Source organism: Macrobrachium rosenbergii, chromosome 1 (genome assembly GCF_040412425.1).
Source record: "Macrobrachium rosenbergii isolate ZJJX-2024 chromosome 1, ASM4041242v1, whole genome shotgun sequence".
NCBI classification, from domain to species: Eukaryota; Metazoa; Arthropoda; class Malacostraca; order Decapoda; family Palaemonidae; genus Macrobrachium; species Macrobrachium rosenbergii.
Window position 1 is genome coordinate 62,387,666 of NC_089741.1, and position 16,528 is coordinate 62,404,193.

Consider the following 16,528-nt stretch of genomic DNA (forward strand, 5'->3'; position numbering starts at 1 on the left):
AAAGAAGGACGAAGCGCTAATGAGTGACCTTATTAGAATAGAAAGGACGGCGTGTTCAGCCGGCGGAGGAGATGCACAAACAAATGGCCAAAGGCGAAACACAACAACACCAACAATGACAACAACAACAGGAACGTCAACAGCAAGAAAACAATAACTATAACAGCGACAAAAGGGAGAAGATGCGTATTGGAAAATAATTCTTACTTCGTGTGGCTACAACTTTAGTTTTCTACTTCAATGCTCCCAACAGCTCACACGGATGGAAGGAGGTATGGAGAAGAGGTGGTGGTGGAAGAGGAAAAGGAGGAGGAGGAGGAGGAGGAGGAGGACACAGGGAGTAGTAAAGAGATGAAGAGAAAAAGATGACCGATGGAAAGAAGTTGATACCAAAGGAAAGAAACGGAAGGAAAGGAAGTAAAAGGAAAGGGCGCTGGAAAGGAAGAGAGGAGAAATAGAAGTCACAACCGAAGACTTCGTGGGATATGTAGATAGAGTATAACGGGGAAGAACAGTTACAGTAAGGTATGGCGTGAAAAATAATCATAGGATCTATAAGATCGGCAAAGTGAATTGTGTGCTGAAACAGAATAAACGTTCGGTACAAGAGTAAAGGAGGAGAGGGCAGTCGATGAATGAATAATGGTAATCTGATAGGGAAAATATTGGATAATTTTGATATCTGGCATTCTAAGAAAGGTTTGTAAGCAAATAGATTGTGTCTTTTAAACAACGACGGAACGAGTGAAAATCAAAAGTAGTTATTAACGGTATTAGGATAAAAAACAGCTGTATTTTTATACTCGAATTCAAATAAGACGCGTCTGTCCGTGGTGGTCCGTGAGCTAAGACGTGCTTTCATAGTTCTTATGTACACACACGACAAAATTCCAGAACCGCAAAGGAATAATAATAAATTTTAAAATTTTGTAAACGTGGAAGCCACTGTATGGCGATCCGACGGGAAAAAGAAACGGCCGGTGAAGAAGGTGAGCTTAAGGAGGACCCGGGTAAGAAGTGGAAGGATATGACGAAAAGAGGTAGAGAAGACGGAGGAAAAGAAATAATCATAACGAAGGAAAGAATGAAGAGAAGGGAAAAATTGGGAGGGTTATAAAAGAGAAACTATGAAGTGGCAGAGGAGCGGCGAATATTGCCTGTTGAGTGGAAAGAAGAAGAGTACGAGGGGAAGGGGGACAGAGGGAGGAGAGAGGATGAGGAGGAGGAGGGGAAAGAGGGAGACTGGAATCAATACACGAAACAAAAAAATGGGAGAGAGGGAAAAAAAGAAGACGGAAAGGCAAACAGGGAAGAGGGACGGAACACGTTAATGAATAGAGAAGCAGGATTAATATTAATAAAGGATTGAGGTGAGGAATGGCGAATAGATTATGAGAGAGAGAGAGAGAGAGAGAGAGAGAGAGAGAGAGAGAGCGGTTCGATTGGTAATGAACTGAAGGTAATGGAGTCGAAATTGTGGATCGTAAAATGGGAGATTAATTATTTCTTTGATTAATGTTTTACAGTGCCATATTGGCAATGGTGAAATCAAAAGCAAAATTATCTTGCCTCTGGAAGCTGGACTAGTCATTAATTTATATCGTGTATCGGTGGATTCAAGACAACACAGTTCTAAATAAAGACTTTTCTTACCTGTTCAAATCGGCGGAACGGACAGTAACGCTCTCAGGCTTCTTTCTGAAAAGAGGGAAAATAGCAAAGGGTTAATAATCGTAATAGATAAACGGTCTTGGATTTAAAAGAATGACTGTTTGTGAATATAATTAAACCCGAAACTTTGTTTGAAAAATACATACACACACACACACGCACACTCACATATATATATATATATATATATATATATATATATATATATATATATATAGAGAGAGAGAGAGAGAGAGAGAGAGAGAGAGAGAGAGAGAGAATTCATTCCTTTGAGTGATTTACATAAAGTTTAAATCTCCTCAGCTAACCGTGACGATCACAAGGGGTGACTCGTCCAACCTGCCACGCGTAATCCAAGGTCATCAATGAAAAGTGTTTGATAGAAGACAATCCTTCTGTGTCATGGATTATTCCGGGTTGTTAGGCAGGAGCGTTTTCTAGCCAGATGGAAACACATGGGCAGGGAAGGCTTTCTTTGTAGACATTTTTATTCGTTCGGGGTACGCGTGGTCGCGATTTTTTTGAGTTTTGTAGTTTCGATGAGAGAGAGCAATACAAGATCAGTACGGGTATGATGAAAGTTAATTTTATTTTTCGATTTGATCACAATAAGCAAAGTGTAATCGTTTTTTCTTTTTACAAACAACTTTGCTTTAAACGTTTCCAATTTTATTGTTAGGTTTGTTCACAGAGAGCGAAGTTTTACCATTTTTTTCTATTTACCTGTAGGTTTACACTTTTCATGTTTGCATTTGGCAATGTTTTGTTTTACCCCAACATTTATCAAAGGCATGAGAACATTAATAAGTAATGTAACTGAAAATGACTCTTAACATGGTAGGTAAGATTTGGGAAGAACAGAATTCGTTAATATTTGATTATACATCTAATATATGATAAAATATTTCCACGTATAACATACAGTAACAAAAGCTGAACATTTTCCTCTCTCTCTCTCTCTCTCTCTCTCTCTCTCTCTCTCTCTCTCTCTCTCTCTCTCTCTCATAAAAGAATATATTTTCCCAATACGACAGACATTCTCGTATGCCGCATAGGTGAATGGTAATGTTATGGGAATTACATTTGCTGTTCTTGAATTGAAAGACTGTATAAATGTATCGTATTTGCCAAACATTTTTGCTGCTCCTGGTGGTTGAGAACAGCCTTGTGTAGCTGCCATTTTGTGATAAGATACAACTAGAGATGCAGTGAATGTCACTAAATAACTGGCATCCGATACCTTAAATGTACTGCATAGCGGTGAATGTTCCAGTGGTCTGGAGTGCTGTATAAAAGTAGAAGCCCTAAATATATCGAATGTTAATGTTATTTTGGTTAGAAATATTCAAATGCACGCATATGGGCAAAAAGAGCCTCTCGACCGACGGGTTGGTAGAACGACAAGTTTTCTGTGCGGCTGCGTTTTTGAGCTGTAAAGAAAGTTTGAACGTTAATGCCCGTCAGGTTTCCAGTGTTTGAAGCGGTTTGAAGAGGCTTGACCCTTCCTGTTGATAATGCGGGGCGAGGTGATGTGGATGTCAGCGTTCGGAAGGATGTTTTGAAGTCCTAATTTGTTTCGAATCGATAACCTTTGAAAAGGGGAAGACGGAGGGAAAGGGAGGCTGCTACTGAGAGAGAGAGAGAGAGAGAGAGAGAGAGAGAGAGAGAGAGAGAAAGGAATTCTAGGGGAAGGGATTTCGGCGGGCTTTCAGCATGGTCGACAGGCGATAAAGGTCATCAAACCCCGCCCAAACGCCTTTTCCTTGACGTACGAACCACCCTCACTTGGACGGACCATTTTTTTTTTGGGGGGATTGATTTGCGGCGAGTAAATGACTTTACAAAGAATGCATAGGCAAATACGCAGGTTCCCTGTGTAGATTTTCATTGTGCTATGCTTTCTTTTTATTCTTTAGCGTGGAGAAAGGCATTTACTTCTTAAAGAAAGTTTATTCTTTAGCTTGGAGAGAAGTAATTATTTCTCGAAGAAAGCTGATGAAGAATGTAAAAGTCGGTTTCAGTAATTAAAAGCTCTCTTATATTCATGTCAGTGTAGAATAATGACAGGTAAATTACTTAATGTGCTGAAAAATCTTGTCAGACAGACAAACTTAGGTGATTATCACGATAAAAGCACAGGAAAAGGAATAGATCTGAAACATTCTTCGTTTCTTAAATTCACTAGTAAGGTGAATTCGTCAAGGTCTTTATTATATTCTGAATGATAGTAATCCCTTTGAAAAATCCGTAGATTCTCCTTTCCATTCAAAAACTAAACATTCATTTCATACCATTCAAAAGGTTTCAGAGAGAGAGAGAGAGAGAGAGAGAGAGAGAGAGAGAGAGAGAGAGAGAGAGAGAGAGAGAGAGTTATCCTGATGAAAAGACTGCAAGCTGCTGTGTACAAAACGCACACAGTTGAAAGATGTTGCTGGATTGATTTAAGCTTCAAGGGGTGATGGGATTTTGAATGGGAAAATATTTGCAAAATATTCCATAGCTACATGTCAGTGCCTCTTTTAACTCTTGGTCTTGTGCTTAAATGTGAAGGTTAACAATTTTTTTTGTATGAGACATAATTACTTGAAAGTAAGAAATGTATGTAATAATTTGTAGATGCAGTCAGAATTGGAATAGCTGTACACTGACGGAAAGAACTAGCTCCATCCAAAGGATGGGGAATTATATATATAAATACAGTACATATACAGTATATATATATATATATATATATATATATATATATATATATATATATATATATATGTGTGTGTGTGTGTGTGTGTGTGTGTGTGTGTGTGTGTGTGTGTGTGTGTGTGTGAATATATGTCCGTAATATATATATATATATATATATATATATATATATATATATATATATGTGTGTGTGTGTATATGTATATATATATATATATATATATATATATATATATATATATATATATATATATATATATATATATATTCGAATTTGAATATACTGTAAGTAAATGCATAATTGTTTTGTGTTTTATATATATATATATATATATATATATATATATATATATATATATATATATATATATATATATATATATATATATATATATATATATTCTGCGTAGGATTAATGGAGAGCAGAAATGTCAAATGTGGAGGTTTTTCGATATCTTTTAATTTCTTTTTCCTTTTGTGTTTCCTCTTTTATGATTTGAGTCGGTAAAGAGGGAGGATCAGAGCGAGGAGAAGTCGACCAGTGATTGTGAGGTGGATGTTTGGAGGGGGGGGATGTGTGTGGGAGTGGGTGGCGGGTGTGGGTTTGGATGTTTTGTGGGGAGGAAAAGAGGAACGTAGGAGAGTGGTGCCTTGTGGGCGGTGGGCGAGAAACCTCGGAAATGAAGTAACGATGGATGGGCAGGGAGAAATGGCCGCCTCACTCACTATCTGATTCACACACACACACACACATATATATACATACTTCTCTCTCTCTCTCTCTCTCTCTCTCTCTCTCTCTCAGATTTTAACCATGTGCTGTTACATTCTTTCCATATTTTACAGTCAGAGTTTAATTGAATTGCCTCTAGCTTAAAGTGATAATTGTTTTACGGTTTGATTTTAATACCTTTGATTGTTTTTGTCATTTAAAAGTCTATACAACAGTTTCCTCTTAGTGATACTATGACTTGATATCATTATTGTATTGGAATTTATGCATGGATAGATTTTGACTAATAAAAAAGAAACATTTTTATAACTAATACATATAACATTCATTTCATTACTAAATTTTATGCCTTCACACTCATATACACATACATAGGTTATGTATGTATATATGTATGTCACTTACGCATGCGTGACTTTATATTTACAAATACGGTATGATGTCGAATTCACTCTGCCTTGGGAAAGAAATGCTCTTAACGGGTATTATAAATGATAAGTGCTTCTGCCCGACACCGGAATGGTCAAAGTTCGACTACATATCATTGCATCTAAGCCAACGGGCCAGGTGAGCTGATGCATTTATTAATTACAATTCCTTTTGGGTGAAAGTTATTCTCGAGATGGGTATTCGATATTAAATGCCATTTGTTGATATGATCTATATATACAGTATATATATATATATATATATATATATATATATATATATATATATATATATATATATATATATATATATATATATATATTTCAGATTCATATTTGCGACAGCCACAATAACGATAAGCGTATTATTACGTTGCCGGGAATCCGAGACGTAAGTCAGATGAAGAAGATGCAGCTTCCAGTGAGGAGAGTCGAACTCTGGTGCATTAGGATCTTGTTACCGCATTTAAAAATCTTAAATTTCAAACTGAAATATAATACATGAGAAGAGGTTTAATTTTTCATATTCGATGACTTGCAGCATTTTCGTCTAAAATACCAAACAGTATGATCTTTGGTGTACTCTTTTCAGTTTTACAGATTTTCAAATGTTTGTATAGAGGGATTTCACCATAATTTCAGGTTTTAGTAAAAAAAAAAAAAGATTACTTCAGAATGGGCTAAGTTTTCAGGTGAAAAGAAATAAATATTTTCTTTCGGCTTAGGTATTGTAATGTGCATTGGTATGCAATTGATAGATGCTCCACTCTGTCTGTATGATGGGTTTGTGATCTGGGTAGTTCCTCATTGGAAGGGTGGGTACCGTTCTCAGCTAGCACTCTGCTGGCCCCGCTTTCGATTCTCCGACCAGCCAATGAAGAATTAGAGGAATTTATTTCTGGTGATAAAAATTTATTTCTCGCTAAAATGTGGTTCGGATTCCACAATAAGCTGTAGGTCCCGTTGCTAGATAACCAGTTGGTTCTTAGCCACGTAAAATAAATCTAATCCTTTGGGCCAGCCCTAGGAGAGCTGTTAACCAGCTCAGTGATCTGGTTAAACTAAGGTATACTTAAATTTTTTTTTGTGATCTGGGTGTTGTATTACTACCACCATTACTGGGCAAGCTGACATCCATCTTGGAAAAGCAGGCTATTATAAGCCCATAGCTCTAATATGGACTGCAGCCTAGTACAGAAAAAGCTATAGAGATATAAGAAACTATATGTAAGAGAAATAACAAAGACAAGCGAAAGAAAAATGCATGTAGAACTATAAATTAGACTTATGCAAGTCTGTTCAGTAAAGATAAATTTTCGCCTAGTGTGAACTTCTTGAGTTCCAACGATCATCTGCATTCCATAATTTAGTCACGGCTGGGACAGAACTAGAAAATTGTTTGATTCTGAACCGCATAAAAGATGAGGCAAGATTTAGAATTAACTGTATGTGCAGTATTTCGTGGTGGCTTGTATACTCTTGGAAGGTCTTTATACAGTGAACGATCAGAATTTTGAAGTTTTTCTGAAGCATGCACAGTGGCAACCTGAGATTTATGCTACGATTTGTTATATTTAACAAAATTCAAGTTTTCATGAAGCAATTCAGAGCCAGGAAACAATTTTCAGTACTCGTCAGAATCAAAGAATTATATTTCATTATGATAGAAACGTCTTCAAAAATCATGAAAGACTTTCAATATGCCAGTTTTGTTATTTTGCACATATTAAAGAAGAGATGGACCGGCTCAGTTTCTGGGAAGTGAGTTTGAATTCAGGATCGGCACCTAGAATTTTATATTAGTTCTGTGTAATTGAAAATACTGTAATTGTCAGGGAAAGGTTCTGGGCGGAATCCAGTATCCTAAACCTTGTAACAGTTATACTTTTTAATTTTGTCATGAGTCAGTTTCGTTCTCTGTAATTTGCATCTTGCATTCTAGCCAAATCTGTGTTAGATGAAACTACAACCACCAGTCTTTAAAAAGGAGATGGACAAATAATGAGATATCATCAGCAAAACGAATTAACTTGTTTCTAGGCCAGATAACATCATATAATGATGATATAAATAGTAGTGGATCAAGCACACTACCTTGTGGAACACCAGAGATTATGTTACTTTGTCACTAAAGTGGTTAAAGTAACATGGTAAAAACAACACTAAGCCATAACCAGAATGCAGTGAATTTTGTACAACACAGGAAAAAAAAAAGCTCCACAGTCACCCATGCCCATGCGAAAACCGAATCGTAAATTACTTAACAATGAATATTTTCAGCACAGACTCTCGGACGTTTTGCCAACAGACGTTCAAAAACTTTAGATTAAATTGGAGTTGTAGAGATCGGGATGCAGTCGGCATGGCATGAGCTACCACTTGAATATTTAGCTAGTGAAATATTACCAGTTTTCCAGCATGTGCAAAAAGACCCCCTTTTAGCTAACTTACAAAAAATAGCAGACAACTTAAAAGCTAATTGCCTAGCAGTCTTCACAAAAAACAAGGGAAGAGTACTGTTTGGATCTGCACTTCCGAACGTATCAAGGTCAGATCAAAGATTCTTAATGTCACGGGAACGAAAAACTAAACTTGTTAGTTTAGTGTCATGAAAACAAATAGGCATAGAGAGTTTCACATTATTCTGCTTACTGTCAAAAACATCGGCCCATATTAAGCGCCGCAGCAATCTGATTTAAGCGAGAGAGGCACCGTTGTCTCTCCAAAAAGTGTCAGTTTGAGACTACCCCATAATTTTTGTAGCTGAATTGTACCGGGAAGGGATTCTTATATAGTAGCATTGTACTCAATTCCAGGCGAAGCATAAAATCAGTGTGCCATAGTTGGGTAAGATTATTCCATGTAAAATAAGAACTGTTCCTCCTCCAGAGATAATAAGTCTCTTGTTTCGCTGAATGAGAATGTCTACAATCTTCATCGAACCATGCTTTGTCTTAAATGCGGTAGTTTAACAGTCCAGGGGGAATTTGCACGTCAGTTATGTTGACATAACTGTGAATTTCAATGATCAACATGCTCAACCTCTTTATACAACCATGACCACTATAATGCGACGCTCAAAATGGCATCTCCAACTGCATAACATGTTTTACCTTACGGGTATGGCGTGCCAGGGACATCATGCTAAGTTTTACTGTTGAAATTAGAGCATGATCAAAAGTCCCAAATGAAAGGCCCACCATACTTGTTACAGCACTGGATGAATCATACCTAATTACTAAGCTTGTGTGTGGCCTCATTTATGATTTGCTCACTGCCAGATTTAGCAGTCAGGTCAAAAACTTTTAAGCATTGGGAATCAGGAGGAGGGACAGAATTCGACCATTCCATAAAGTTAGTATTGAAACCGCCAACAAACACAAAATAGGCCATTCCATCGTCTTCCTGTATCCCTAGCCATGATGCCGATAAGATAGTCGCAGACAGCATCGTCTAAGTCAGGAATACATCAGGTGGAGCACAAATAAAACTCGTTATGTCTGCCACAAATCTTGGTGACTTGGATCTCACTACAGGACCTATGAGAAGCAAGGTACAAATTTCGAATATACACTGCCCTCCCCCTTGCCCTAGGAATGGCATTACTTTTAAGAAGTATTGGTTTCTTGCAATGAGGAGCTTAGATGAGTGCCGCATTTGAGAAACTAAGTTTTCAGTACTTGGCAGAATATCATACTGTAGGAAGGCAACTGTAAGGTCACTAGTGAAGTATTTAAATAAAGGTGTGCGCAGGCTGTAACTATGTAACATATTTCAACTGTTTACGTTGCTGTGTTCATTGTGATCTAATTTGTTTTCAACTTTTGACATATAATATTTACATATCTCTTTTGATGCATAAGCACAAACAATTTTGCCGTTCTAACTTTTTCATCTTATTTTCTAGTAGCCATAAAAGCAGGCACTGTTATGGAGGACATATGATTACTGCACCCTTGTGACCTTCCTGTACTTTTAACCATCATTGCATGCTTTTGATTTTCTCTTCTGTATTCATCCTAAAATTGCAAGTGTATGGCAAAGGTGGTGTCAGTTCATGGGGTGGTGTAGGTTAGCTCAAGGAAAGCGTTCACCCTCTGTCAAGTCCCAAGTCCTGGTCTTCATATCTGCATAACATTTCTTGCGACTTTGCCGCTTTCTGCTTGGTTTTGTCGTGGTCTAGTGTAAAATTTGTAAATTGCAAGAATAGATTATTATATTACGGCCCTTCTGCTGAGCTATCTATCTCCTGTCCTTATCTAGCTTTGCTTTGCTCTCTTTTATAATATTATATATATATACATATATATATATATATATATATATATATATATATATATATATATATATATATATATATATATATATATATATATATATATACATACATACATATATGTGTATGTGTATGTATGTATGTATGTACTTATGTGTGCTTGTAAACACCCTTTTCTGTGAAGACAAGAAGAGCCAAGGACATGAACTTTGCATTCCTATCTCTTCCACGAATCTGGTGTATGGAACGAAGAGGGTCACGCATTCTCGTTTTTTGTGGATGTCTAAAATCTTTGTAGTGATATAAAATTGCTATTGTTTACTTGTACGTACTGGTTTGCATACATACACAAACACGAGGTTCAGAACTTTATATGTGAATTACAGCTTCTGCAGCGCCTACAAGTTCGGCTTCAACGTCTAGAGTCTGATGTCGGAAAATGAATTTTCTGTGACAGAATTTCATAAGCCGCTGGGATTTGAATGATTTTATTCACTCAGTTTGTTCTGAATTTTAATAGAATACAATGCAGCTTTATACAACTTTTCTTGATGCAAGTGTTAATACGAGGCTTTTTTTATCTTTCTATCTTTCCTTTTTTCGTTGAGAAGCTCACTTTGCTGGCATTGACTATTAATAAGTTAAAGGTAATCCCTTATCGCTGTGAATTCACACAGATGTTCAGAATAATTCTTTTAGAACTGGAAAATAAATGGATTAGTTTTCCAGTTTATATTGTTTTTATGATGATATAAATCGAAGAGCCGAACAAAATGTTAATATTTAACTGTTTAGTAGCATTGAGTTATTGAAGAAACAAGAATGCAAAAAAAAAAAAAAGATGTAGTAAGAGTAAAGGCAATAATCCATATTCTGTCATAAAAAAACGGAAATATTGGCTGCTTTCATGTAGTGCTTTCACTTTCAACCCTATATATTTTTTTTATTTTCCCGTTTTTAGCTCCGTAGTTGTTGATGTTTTTGTTGTTGTTGTTGTTGTTGTTCACCGTTTCAATTTCCACCAATACAGAATCACTCTTTTTTTTATTTCGTTAAATGTTTTTTTGATGCCTTAATTGGCCAAAAATATAAAAAAAAGAGTGCTTGTTTGTGGATTTCAAAATAATTAATCCACCTGATGGAGGTAAATATTGGAGGTTTGAATTTATGATGCAATTTTGGTGTTTCTGTTTCAATAGTTCCCACCCTTTGCAGATTGGCCAGTTGTTTGTTTCGGGGGGAAAAATGAAAACGTTTTTCTGTGTTGATGGGTAAATATGAGGACTTTCTCGCATATTGCTTATGTAGTATTACATTCTCTCCCCCTCTCCCCTTACCCCCCCACACCCCAGCTACTTGTTGTAGTAGATCACACTGCGTCATGGAACTTTCAGAGTTCTCCTGCCGTGTTTGATTAGGAAATGGGGTTTTATTGTGAATGAGATATCAGTACAGAATCTGGAGTGACATTTGATGAAAAGATTTTATGACCTGAAAATAAAAGTCTCTTAAAAGCAAATAACATGAAATTTAACGTGCTAAGATCGGCTACCAATATTACATTTATATATATAATATATATATTATATATATATATATATATATATATATATATATATATATATATATATATATATATATATATATATATATATATATATATATATATATATATATATACTATATATATACATGCATACATACATACATACATACTTACATACATACATACGTACTATGTACACACTCACATACATACTCAGTAATAGAGCATCGGGTTCACATTTGCAGTCGACCCATGTGGATGGGCACTACTGTCAGGTGGGATTCCAACCGAGAGGGCATGAAGGCAGCAGCCTCATCCCAAAAAATTGTCGAACGCCAAAAGTCTAACTCTGACACCAAGCTCCAAAGGAGCCAAATGTAGTAAAAAGAAATATATATGTCTATATCTATATATATATATTATATATATATATATATTATATATTTGTATATATATATGTATTATATATATATATATATATATATATATATATATATATATATATATATATATATATATATATATATATATATATATATATATCTGACTCAAAAGACTGATAAATAGCTAACTCTGTAGGGAGAGAGAGAGAGAGAGAGAGAGAGAGAGAGAGAGAGAGAGAGAGAGAGAGTCAAATCTAAAAAAACAAACACTTGAGATGAAGAGTAATCACGGTTTCCAATAAGAGTGGATATCGTATTGTACTCGTTCAGTTTCTTTTTTTTTTTTACGTTTTGTTTTTCCGACTGCCAAAAGGGAATTTCATTGCCTTTGGGATGAATCTCAATAGTCTGGGATGCTGTGAATTCCCATTGTTTGTCTTTTCATTAAACTTGGATAGTAAAAGTTACTCTAATAGCTTCTGACGATTTTCATTATATAAGATACTTTTCCAGTATGCGTAATTTCTGACTATTGCTACGGTCAGCTCCTGAAATGACTGTATATGTAATAAATTAGTCTGTTCTTTAAGGGAAACTCTAATTGTATTCTGCATTTTGCACTAAGCACTGCATTGTTTTGCTTTGCTGTTATACGGGTCTTGAAAGCCTCTTTTTGGTGTGATTTCGACTTTCAAATAATTCCTTCCTCATTCTGCTTACAAAAACGTGACTTGTGTTTCTTCGGCCGGAGATATATGCGTGACGATTTCTTTGTTTAGCTCATTTGGTGCGATGGAATAGAACCAATTAGAGAGAGAGAGAGAGAGAGAGAGAGAGAGAGAGAGAGAGAGAGAGAGAGAGACCCGTTTCTCCCCTTTTCTCTTTATTTCTTAATAATAGGTCGCTCATTTATGGTCAAGTGGTGATTAAAATTAATGAATGGTGATCGATGACGATCATATCGGTTTAAGTGATGTTTTTGCTAAATGGCTCTTTTGTAGTCGAGAAGTAGATATCTTAGCGAAAGATTTTTTTTTATTTATTAGATCTGGATCAATTAACTGAGTGTTAACGCTGAACATAATGAGATTTGATGTTCCATTGTTAAAACATCGAACACTTTTATTTAAGTGTTCAGCTTTTGAAGTCTATATAGTAGTACTGTACATTTTCACAGGTAATACATAACCTTTGTAAATATTATATCTGCACCTGAGATTGCATGCTGTTGAAATCTTCCATAGAGTAAAGTGAAAAAGACATGAAAAAGCTGTTCATGCCAGTGTGGAATGTAAGGCTCTGACAGAATGCGCATACAAAAAGGTTGTTTGACGTCATATTTAAGAACACTTCTCTAAATAGCATTGTATAGGTCAAAGGTGCAATTAGGCTATGTTAGTACACAACATAATGATTGCATTTTATCTGATCTTTTTGATGTGCCTGATGAATTTAAAGGAAAGTACTGAAAAATCCGGTAGCGTCCACACAGTCATATGATATCGCTCTCTCTCTCTACTTTACATACATACATACATACATACATACATACATACATACATACATACATACATACATACATACATACATACATATACAGTATATGCCTATACGTGTGTGTGGTGTCATATATGTAGAGAATGTTCTTGCTTTCGTTTATACGCCCCTTCAGTTTCCTCCCCATTCTCCTTCATCCTCCAACGCCGCCGCCACCACCACCACCACCACCAGCACCAGCACCAGCACTAGAACCTCCAGGCCGAAGCTCCTTCCTTAGGCCCGAACCAGCTTATTGACTTGGAAATATAGTGAGCTGGCGGTAGGACACAATCCCCCAAGGATTCCGGAACAATAAGAGGAAGACTTAGCCTATGTATCAACATTTCGGCTCGACCACACAACACACGCGGCTGATATGCATATGGCAACACCGCTGTCTGTCTCATCATTGCCAAATACCTTCATATCCCAAGAATATATATTAGGGAGGAGCAGGTGGGTGCTAGTTTAGCCATGGACTTAAGGGGATGTGATTAAATACAGTTAGGGTTTCCCAAGTTAGAGTATGCAAGGGGGAAGGCGAAGGAGAACTGCCAGATACAAGCGACGGAACGCAAACGCACTCACAGACAGTCACACTCGGCATACAAACTCACTAGTGAAGAAATAAACAAATGTGATGCAAAAACTCACATTTTTATTATTTGTGTGCTTGCGTGTTCCAGCAGGTTCGTATGTGCCTTTGGTATTAAGAGAATCATGCGACCGAAATACACAATGTGTGTGCATTTGTGCGTCTGCGTATGAGCTTGGTGTTTGGGTCTCTTGCAAACATAATTTGTAATTTATGCATAATGTATACGCATTCGCGCGTCAAAATGTATTTGCATTTTATTGATATTAAAGAATCATCCGTCCATAATTCGCTCATAGTTTATTATGTACTCATGTATATAATTGTTTGATTGCTTGTGTTAAGCTGTAATAATGTGCACTGTTATGCATTAGGTATTTTATTTATAATTGTGTTAGTTATAATGTATAATTTGTGTTGGTTATAATATTGTTTGTTGGCGTTGCATGTCCACATATCTTGGTATGCGTTACATGCTTTATGTGCATGTATATGTAAGTGTTTGAATGTCCAAATACCCCTAATGTACACAACATAAATTATGCTCTTGCGTTTGGAAGCATGTGTTCCGTATCTAAGGAATCGTAGTGGCCATAATTACTGTTGACTTGAATATATTTGGCTATGAGTTGAATATCCTCTCTCTCTCTCTCTCTTCTTCTCTTCTTTCTCTTCTTCTTCTTTCTTCTCTCTTCTCTCTCTCTTCTCTCTCTCTCTCTCTCATTTTCGCCACTCATACTTACTCATAACTTATGTACTAGAACGTGTATATTATATATATATATATATATATATATATATATATATATATATATATATATATATATATATACATTTATATATCTGTATATATGTATATGTCTGTATATATATATATATATATATATATATATATATATATATATATATATATATGAGTAAGTATGAGTCGCGAAAATGAGAGAGAGAGAGAGAGAGAGAGAGAGAGAGAGAGAGAGAGAGAGAGAGAGAGAGAGTGAGAGAGAGAGAGAGAGAGTCAGAGTCAGAGTCAGAGTGAGAGAGGATATTCAACTCATAGCCAAATATATTCAAGTCAACAGTAATTGTGGCCACTAAGATTCCTTAGGTATGAAACACTGCTTCTAAACGCAAGAGCATAATTTGTGCATATATATATATATATATATATATATATATATATATATATATATATATATATATATATATACATATATATATATATATATATACATACATACATACATACATACATATATATATATATATATATATATATATATATATATATATATATATATATGAAACATGCTTTCAAAACTACAGCATAATTATATAATTATATATATATATATATACACATATTTATTTATTTATTTATTTATCTATTATAAATACACATACATACATATATACATACATGCACCATAGGCCTTTCCTCCTTTAGAGAGGTTGGCATCATAAGAGAGCGCCCACCCTCCCTCCCTCCCTTCCGTAACAAGTCTTGGGGGAGGAAATTGCCAGCTACACGCTGTTTTTTGTAATCCTTGTCGATGCTGGTTGATACTCATTTACTCCTAGGTGGACTAACGGGTCTTCCCCGGTGTCGTCCATGAACCTAGTAAACGTGAGTTGAGGGCTTCACCACTCAGCCGCGGCGCGAAAGGTAGCTCTTTGCGCCTTCACCAGGTTGTTAGTTGGGAGGAGAGTCTGAGTCTCCACAACCCTGAGCCTAAGTAAAGCTCATTCGTGTTTAAGAGAAAGTCAACTGATGATGCACATTAGATATCTAAACCCTGATTATTTATTGTGTTTTTCACATACTTTCATACTTGTAAAACTAATCCATCCCAAACATCCAATTTGTAGGAGACAAGTAAGACTTCATGTAGTGGTGAACGGCGTTTGTAGAGTAAATGCATTATTCAGCTTTGCGTCAGATAATTTTTTTCTCTGTTTTCAATTGTAGGTACTTGATTGAATTTTTCGTTTGAATTTCTTTGAATTGCTTAACTCTTTTAATATATAGTTTTAGGAATTCTCTATAATTAACCTTTTGTGACCGTTCTTCGCTGTAAACGCTTAATGATATTTAATTTAGGGAAAGGATGCTGTTTCTGTAAACAGATATGCTGTGAAGGTTGTTTTTAGATGGATTTGATCATAGATTAGGTATCAATATTATAGGCAACTTGTATCAACATGTTAAGTAACATTTTTCAAGATTATGAGGAAATTTTCCTTTTGTTATTTCAAGATAATCTAGTTAAAAAAAGTCTGCGGATTTGTATGACCACGTTTCACTATGTTTCGGTTCTTGCTGTACGTTAATTTTCCAACTTATGCCATACTCTGCGTATATGCGTACTGGTTATTGAGATCATCTTTCTGGCCATGGAGGTTTGTCCCGAATCATATGATCATATGGCATTTCGCTTGCCTGTCTTTTTGATGAGGTCAGTGAAACAACTAAGGTTGATCGAGACATTTGGGTCCGTCTCTTTCTTTGCATCAGAGAGAGAGAGAGAGAGAGAGAGAGAGAGAGAGAGAGAGAGAGAGAGAGAGAGAGAGAGAGAAACTATAGCCATTCTTTGTATCGCTGTACAAAAAATTGTGATCTGAGTTTAGTGTAAGGTAAAAATTTGTTAAAAACCGCAACAAAT

The 16,528-nt window shown here is 35.8% G+C and overlaps 1 long non-coding RNA gene across 1 annotated transcript in view; it reads right to left on the reverse strand.

Annotated features, from left to right (window-relative positions):
* Positions 1 to 16,528, reverse strand: part of LOC136839149 (uncharacterized) — a 150,373-nt gene that overhangs the window by 86,002 nt on the left and 47,843 nt on the right. Inside the window, exon 3 of the long non-coding RNA XR_010853219.1 lies at positions 1,654 to 1,698. This is a non-coding gene — a long non-coding RNA (uncharacterized lncRNA). The remainder of the gene's footprint in view (positions 1 to 1,653; positions 1,699 to 16,528) is intronic.